Source organism: Silene latifolia, unplaced genomic scaffold (assembly GCF_048544455.1).
Source record: "Silene latifolia isolate original U9 population unplaced genomic scaffold, ASM4854445v1 scaffold_134, whole genome shotgun sequence".
NCBI lineage: Eukaryota > Viridiplantae > Streptophyta > Magnoliopsida > Caryophyllales > Caryophyllaceae > Silene > Silene latifolia.
The window spans coordinates 842,062-851,513 of record NW_027413133.1 but is presented as its reverse complement, the minus strand read 5'-3'; positions in this window follow the sequence as shown (position 1 = coordinate 851,513).

Genomic DNA, 9,452 nt, shown 5'->3' with positions numbered 1-9,452 from the left:
AATCTTGCTCTCAGACTTAGCCTTGCTTCTAGTGTTGGCACATTTTATAGTACTTTAGCTCATTTAGCTCATTTTCCTACAAAACACACTTGAGTATACAATTGCACTAAAAACATAATATTAGCTTAAAAACACTTTGATAAGTGCTAAATGATATGTAAATTCAAACTAATATAAGGGGTTAAAATGTATAAAATATGCACTTATCATCTCCTCTGATGGGCCCCTGGTCTTCTTTCCGCATACGCCAGTCCGTTCCCCCCTTCTCTAACTACGGGTTTCCTTCCTCCTTATCACTCCTCCCATAGTCTTTTATTTTATCAAGTGAGCCTTCCCTTTATTGTGCTATTTTTAGCCCAAACAGTTAGTTTTATCATCGTTTGATTATGTTGTGGAGAAAGGGAATTTAGGAAACTCATCGGTGTGTTGAGACTACATTCATTGTTTGGTTATGGCAGCTGAGTAACATAGATGCACATTTATGTCCTTCGAACTCCTTACTCAGGGATTAGAAAGGAGCTAGGGTAGACAATGGGTGCTATCTTCGTTTACCTTTCTCTCATTGAGTCATTCTCTATTGGCATTTCCGTCTCATTAATGACAGTACAATGTATGACCTTTAAACTGTTGTCGACTGTCGTAGGGATTATATGCATTTCGTCCATATTAGCCATTTCTTTGGACTTGGGAATATAACCTTTAGTCAGGATTTTGAAGAATTCAGTATTATCCTTTCATTATTACTAAAAGTGTGCACTTGGCCAAGAATCAAACTTCCTGTTTAGTTTCTTCCCTTCCACGCTCATCACTAAATCCAAACCTTTCTTATCTTGATGCAGATGTCTTCGTTACCTGATCTAGAAGAGTTCTCATCCCGGAAAGGCAATGCAACATCTGCAGAAGGTAATGTTTTGTGCACACAGTGAAAACAACTTATTTGTCATCTGATCTTTTCTTGTAGATTCAGAGTTCCTCCACGCTCATCACTAAATCCAAACCTTGCTTATCTTGATGCAGATGTCTTCGTTACCTGATCTAGAAGAGTTCTCATCCCGAAAAGGCAATACAACATCTGCAACTGGTGTCTCATGGAGCTTTTTTTGCTTATAATTTAATTATGTGCTTTCTTAGGTTGACAACAAAGATAGTACCATTGCACCCGAGAACACTAAAAGGGAAGTTCCGACGGGACGCCTAAAGGACTCAAAGTAAACTCTACACCAGGGAGCGTGTTATGGTGGGCTAACCTTATTGCTTATTTCTTTGAACATGGATTATTATTAATATTATTGGCTGTTATTACTTGCTTTTTAGTCCAGACAATTTTTTATCATTAGACGTTATTTGTATTATTATTAATATTATTGGCTATCTGACGACGTGTTGTCTATTTTTCTATGCTTCTAAAATACAGCTTTACAGTACCATTACTACGTGTCATTGACAATGGAAGCTTCAATCGACCTGGGTAGATACAGAACATGATCGGACGTTGGGATGCTGCTGCATTATGTAATTATTGGCCCTGCATCGAAATCCCTTGCAGATGATGTCCCTGATGATGAAATGCAATCACTTCTTTGTGTCTACTCCTTAATCGGCGTTTATATGTAAGGTTGGATACTTTGGACTTATGTTTCTTTTACGCCTGATCCTTTTATGGCGTACCTCTTTTTGTGTTCGATATTAACCATTTCTACAACTGAGATTTTGTTAACACCCTTTAGGTTTATAGATCTGGGCACTTGAAGGTGTTTGTGCACCTCTACTTTCTCGAGTAGCCGTTGTTTTGATTTCAGTTTTCTGACTGTCTCAGGATACTGAGTGAGAGTTTGAGCTCAGAACACAAGGTATTGATTCTAACACTAATTAATTTGTTTTTGAGCTATGCACTTCCTTCTATTGCTTTTATTTATGTAGATTGAAATTGTTGTGGTTGTAGTTGTATCGGGCTATGTAGTGAGAGTTTGAGGTCAGAATGTGAGGTATTGATTCTCACCCTAATTAAATTTGTTTTTCATGATTTCTTGTGTTTTTATATCTTAACATTTACTATTTTATTCTTAGTTTGTTGGGAGTATCTTGTGTTTTTTGCATTGCTACTCTTTATTTACTAAGGCTGGTTTGGTTTCCTTCATTTCGTGATGTTTAAAATTGAGTTTGTTATATACGGTGTTTTGGGATTTGCTTGAGATCTGCACTGTCAACTTCAGGAGGAGTTGATCGTGATCCCACAGCTATTGCTTTTAACCCTACCTTTTTTAATTCAGCTTGGTTGTTTTTATTTTGAATAACATGTCCCTGTTAGCGTCTTTGCATCTTATTGCTTATTATCGCTTAGTATTTTGATCCGTGTCTTCTGGTTTGGTTCTTACAGATGGCATGAATGATAGGAAAGGTGGACTGAATAAATGGAAAATAGATCTTTTTAATCTCTGTTCATCTATCCATCCCCTCACCGAGACATTATCTATCCCATTAAAGAAATTGTCAGGTTATTGAGTTTTTTTTTTGTAGTAATGTTCATGATCCTGTTCCTTAATTTGGCTATAATAGTTGCATACTTCACTACTATATTTTCTCCATCTATGTTTAATTTTTTATAAATGCCACCTTGCAATTTACAGGGGTTTGGACAGCTTTAGATAATAGTGTGAGAAGATCTTTCCTCCATCCTAATCAGGTATGTACTTGTGCTTCTTTTGGCTGATTGACTATATTGTAGATGCTCTGTTTATGAAGATTGGCTATATTTTAAAATTTTCTTTTATCTTTGGTTGCCTAATTTATTTCCTCTTTTACAGAAAACATGGTCGTTTCGGATCTTGAGTTGCTTTTTCTCTCTCGTGACCTGTGTTTGTTGATTGGATTTTACAGGTTTGGAACTTCAATTCCTAGCTTTGCCCTTCACCTGTATATTTTTTTCATTAATTTATAGATGTTGATTATTGATGAGGAGATGGGCATTGATGCAGACGTCGTCAACTGAGGTTCAGGCTAACCTTTCATCACCAAGATTGACATATCATGTAAATTCATAATACCTTCTAAATTTCATGGTTTCAGTTTAGTTTAGTTCTATGCTGATCTATTAAACTTTGTAACTTTATGTCACATGCTATTATGTCCCTGGAGATAGTCTTTGCATCTGATATATGATATAAGTGGTTTTACTTTGGAGGATCCATTTTCAGACTGGTACAACAAGCTCAGATAAAAAAGTTGCCCCATTGGAGGATAACTCATATGGCTGCAAGGTGGGTGTTCAGTACTTGGAGAAAACTTCAGCACCCATCAAAGTGAGTGCAACTGTAGGTAGGTCGCTAACTTATAGTGGTCCTTTTCTCCCTTGATATTGAATTCTAATCTTATTGTATGTATATTTTTGTGAATTTTTCCAGAGTTCCGTTGTGTCTGTCGAGAATATCTTTAGTATCGATTTGCTGGCCCATGTTATGAGGTAATCAAGAAGCTGCCAAACAAAGTTCTCTTATTGTGTGGTAAGTTAGAGAGTTGAATTTTGAAATTAGTATCCTAATTTTAAACGTGACGTTGATTCTAGACTATCGTGGGTCGGGTTGAATCTTGTTCCGTTCTCTTTTAACATCTAAATATGAGGAAATACTGCTGGGATCACTTAAAGTGGACTCTATAGTAGACTTCTGGATTTGGTACCATTGAATTGGACCCTGCATATCCGTGACCAGACTTTATAGGCTTGAATGGCACAAACAGCAGCCCAGATATGGCCAATGCCATATTTTCATACATTTCTATAGTTCATATTGAGGTTATTTATCTCACTTCTTTATGGCTAACTCGGGGCAATTTTATTGTTTCTTAATTTACCATTATGATAAATGTGACTTGTTATTATCTGTTTTCTTTGAGATTGATCCTAGGTTTATGTATTATTATTACTATAGAGTCCACTTTAAGTGACCTCGGCAGTATTTGGTTAAACCTAAGAGATAAAGAGAGGAAAAGAATTGAGCTTGCTAAGAGAGGAAAAGAGTTAAATTTGGTTGTTATTTTTAGTATGTGTTGGGCATTTTGTTTGTATAAATCAGTGATTTGATGTTGGTAATTAATGGATCAGTGAAATTTCTGATGAAGCAGATGATGATATAAAAGAGCATGAGAAATTGGTGGGTGAAACATCTCAGTAAGCTTTGCATAATGCTATGCGATCATCTGTTCCTGTTGCTAAGGATTCACATCATTCTGATGGTCCTTATAATGGAGAGTTGGATAATCACTTGGATTCAGGTATTAGTTTTACAACCTTGACTAAATTAGCAATGATTATTGTATAAGACCGTCTTAAAATACGAGACAATGGTTAGTGATCTGTGTTGCTTGATATTATTGTGGTTTTGTTTAGTTAATACTAGGTGGGATTTTGGTAATCGTGTTGCTGCATGCAGTGTAGATAGTCTGTGTACTCATATGTGCATGGTTTTAAATATCAAACAATTGTTAGGTGACAAAAATAGGACTAGAACCTACTCCCTCCATTCAACTCCACAAGGCCCTTTTCTTTTTTTCACGTTTGCCAACGCGTGTTTTACGCGGTAAATATTGTTAGCCACGTATTTGCAAAAATTATAAAAGTTAGATATTTTTAATGTACTCGTAAAGACGAATCAAATAAGATCCCACATGAATATATTTTCACTTACGTATTGAGAGAAAATTGATAGTGAAGACTCACTTGTGAAGAGCGTGTAAAATAGAAAAGGGCCTTGTGGAGTTGAATGGAGGGAGTAAAATTTATATTATAAAAGTCACAGCTTTTCGACCAAAAAGATCAACACGTGCTGAAAAAAATTTCTTGTTAAGCCGGATGCTTAGAAAGATGCTTAAATGTTGACTTGAAATCCATGTCTTCAAATGGTTGATACAAATTAATAGTATAAAAGTCACCGCTTTTCGAGTAAAAAGAACATTACGTGCCGAAGAAAATGCTTGTTAGATGGGAAAGAGAATGAGGGGGAAGGGGAAGAGGTGAGGAGGAGGATGCGGTGGCGGATGGAAACGGAAGAAGGGAGTAAGACGAGAAGGAAAAGGGGGAGGAGGTTCAACCCTTTTCCTCGCTTCCTTCTCTTGTTCCTCCTCGTGTGCAACTCTGTCTGTTCTCCTTTATTGTTATATTTACTCCCCACCGACTCACTTGCTTCTATCATTCTCCACCACCGCCCATGTTGTACTTGATGTACCTCTGAACTGATTATTTCTTCTAACACTCTATTTACTTCCCACCAGAGTCCTTGGATTTTGCATTCAGTGAGTTAATGAACCAATCAGTTAACATCTTATTTATTTTGTGTGAGTTTTGATTCTTAATTATATGCTATTTTTTTTAAATAGGTAAGAGTTTAATCAACGTGGTTAATGTGTGGTGTAGGGTTTCATGTTCAAAGATGCTACATTTATTTAGGAGGAGGAAGGGGAGGTGGATGAGGAGAGGAGGAGGCAGAAAGGAGGGAAGAGGAGGATGAGGAGGGTAAAGGAGTCAAAGCCTTTATTGAGTCTTGTCGTTCCTTGTAATCTTGTGGCAAGTTCTTTTGAATTGCTTTGATTTGATAGGCTATGTTAATTTAGGGAGGATGTTTATTTTTCGGTTATGTAGTTTGAGTTTTTGGACAGGTGATTCAATTAAGGTCTTTTCTTGACTGGATGCGCTCGAGAACATTTATTTGGTTGTTTTACAAAAAAAAATATACGATTTGTTTTAGTCGACATCATATTATGTCCTATCTTCAAATAACCTTATAAATACAATATCTTTTACAATATCATCCATGGAGATCATAGGTAAACCACAAGAGAATTAGTGAGTTACCATAAATAAAATCTCTTTAAAAGGAAGTTGAGTGTCTTTTTAATCCGCATTGTAATCTTTGTTGTGGTCTTGAGAAGGTGTAAGTTAGTCTAAAAGTGAATCTTTTTATGAATGCCAAGCCTAGAGATTTTTTTTTGGTGGACATGGATCTGAATCTGATATATATGACTGAGTGTCTATGTTTAATCTTGTAGGATATACTTATTGTTTGGTGGGGAGACGAGGGAGTGTTGAGACGGAGGGATATAGTGGGGAGGTAGAGTGTCTATGTTTAATCTTGTTCAAATTGCTTTCACATATGTGGTGAATCCATCATTAAAACCTACTTACATGGGGACTAGGTGCATACCTATCACATAGTCACAAAAACGGGAGGGAGAACAACGAATGTTTGTTTGGCTTTTGTTTACTTTGAGAGGAAAAGGCGGAGAGAGTTGAAGAGGGGAAGGGAGAATGACTCTCTTTTTTATTGTTCAGATTGGAGAGAGGGAATGAAGGATCGAAGGAAGGAGGGAGATGTTATCTTGGGCTTGGCTGAATTCGAGAGAAACTCTATTTGGTTTTGTTTATATTGAGAGAGAGGGAGAGAGGTAGAGAGAGGACAAGCACCATAACCTTATATAGATGTTGATGAGGATGAATCTAGAGAAGGCAATAGGATACGTTGATTACGACTTTGAACTATATTGCAATACCTACTCCTACTTGATGGAATTCGAATGGCTTTTGGAGTCGCCCCTACAATTAGAAAAACCTTAAAAAGTGTTTAAGAATGGCAAACCACTTGAACAGTGTGAACGTTTTTGGAACTTTTTAAAACCTCGACATATTTCAAATGATGAATATATTAATGATAATATGGTGAATATATTAATGATAATTTTGTCCTAACTGTAAAATTACTGATTTGAAACTTGACAGCCAAAGAGCTTTAGAATCTATTAGACTATGAAATAGGGTGAATCGGCCAGATACGCTATATGACCTATGCAATTTCATTATTAGAACTAATTGAATTGGTTTGCCATTCTTAAACCATTTGAGACGAGATGCCGGGAAGAACGAAAGAGAGCAAAATGAATTTCTTTATAGTTCTGATTCAAGTAATATTTACTCATCATTCCTTTTTATTTTCCACCACAGTTGTGTTTTTTTTTTTGACGATTTACGTGTATTAATATAATTTAGACTTAGTTGTTCATTATGGTTTTGATGATCCCGTGGAAGGGTACAAGGAGAGATAAATGCCTTTAATGCTCATTGATACCAAATGAGGAAGTAGCCCGGATTCTAGTTTTCGTATTTACCTTATATGTCGGTAGTTTAAGTAACCTTGGCATCCTCTTGTCTACGGTATAAGGGCTAGGCTTTGGGGATGGTGTCGTTTAAACGTTAGATCATGTAAAACTAATTGAAATAGTCGTTAAGAAGCTAAGAAACAAGTATGAAGTACATATTATTGAGGCAAGTCAACTAAATAGATAGGTAGCCAGTATAAAATATCTCTCTCTAAGAAGTTATGATTTATGAAACTTTCATAAAATATGAATAAAATTGTAGTTCTACACTAAAGAAATGGTTGTGTGAAATAGAGTGAAGGAGTAGAAAAAATTAGTTGTTTGTTTGGGGTTGATATGTTCGATTTCGTTTATTCTGGTCATGATCTGATACTTGTGGTTTATCCTAACGCTTCCGAGTTAGTTCGTAATATTGCTAATATAAGGAATGTATTAACGATTTAAATGAAACATAAACCGTTTTACTATTAATGTGCAGGATGACAGATTTGATGCAAGATACGGGGTTACTCAAACGATTGAATGCCGCTTGTGAGATTGTGTTGTACTAATTATTTTATTGTGTTACAATATTTTGGGTAGGCTCTTTATTGCTGCCCAAGTTTATAACACTTACTTTTTTTTTTGAATGCGTAAGCTATTACGCTTTAAAACTGTGGATTCTACATTGGTCTATTTATAGTGTCTAGAGAAATTAAAGTTTGCAAGGCATTCTGATGCTTTAGCTACTCTGCGTGTTTAGTACTATTCTGTAAGAAATTCCAATAATTTATAAGGAGTTGAGGTATTACATTCATATTGATTTGTGTGTTTAGGAAAGATACTTTTTTTTCAAATACGCCCCTGCTAAATGGTAGAGTCGAACTTCGTAAAGTCATTCGCCTGCCATTCTAAGGCCAAGCACACATGAACTAAAAGCGATTAACGTAAGCATTATGCCAGCGGTTTGTCAAATTGGGGCTCCGCGCCCGGGAGGGTGCGGCGCAACGACTAGTAATAACAACAAGCATATTAACTCATGGCCGTTTCATTACCTAAGTAATTCTAATTGCTACTTCAATGGAACATTAAGCCTGCGAATTATTAACAGTAACGTCCATTATAGAGATTGATTAACACAAATCAACCCAAATTCCGCCATAAATATATATGAAGTGCTGCTTAAATTTTGTCTGTGAACCCTAAGTCATTATCAAGTAGAGTAAATAAAAGGTACGTCATCAACTTTTTACAAACTTTAGATTGTGGTAGTTTAGCTAAAATAGTACTGTCAAATGTCAATACGTGCTGTAATTAATTTCCAATTGTTCAGGCTAATTTTTTAGGGGTGAATACTCAATTCAATCTATCATTTCATTGCTAATTGTAACTGAATTATTAGTCAAAAGCTTCCATAAATAATAAACCAGGTATGTTTCGACGGACAATATCATCAATTCTTAATTCTTACCGATCTTCATGTAGTTATTACTTATAGACGTTTTAGTATTTTAATAACAACTCTACAACTACTTTTGCAATTCTCATCTAAAGATCGTTTCTTCTCCCTTTATCCGTTTGATAGCTCTTGATTTTGAAGAGACGATTGTTTCGGAGAGCACCTGCTTATTTAATCTGGATTTTTCATTTTTTCATCTTAACTTAATTGGCGGTTTTTAAAATCACCAAATTGGATTGCTTAAATTTTATACTTCCGGTAGATAAAGTTACTATGCGTCTTTCTGACTTTCTATGCTCCCCTCTATTATTTCTATGGTTCATTCTGCCTTTCTTTTGCTATTATGTGTCATTAAACAGGTTTGTAGACATTTCGGATGAATGAGATTTTTAGTTACAAAAGTCTAGAACCAAGTAGTGTTAGCCTCGATCATCATGCATATACATAATACATACCCTCATAATTTTTTTTGTATCTGGTAAAGTATTAAAGTACTCCTATTTGTTGTGTATACTGTATAGTCGTGTAGACATGTAGAAAATTCAAAATAAGTAATTGAGAATAAGTTTTGTAAGAATTATGGAAAAGGATAACCTAAAACACCATTTTAATAAAATTCTGTGCATTGCACGGGAATGAAAACTAGTTTAATCTAGTTTAATCTTCAAATTTAAAGGTCATGACTCCATGAGGCACGCCACATGACATCATAAGAGTGTAAGTTATTACGACATGACGCTCAAATTTCGTGCTCATCATATATTATTTATAGATAGATAAATTCTATTAAATTTTCAACTTATCCGACCGGACCCGTTTATCAAATTTAGTCTCTACTTTCTACTAGACCTATCAAACGCGCCAGGGGGGT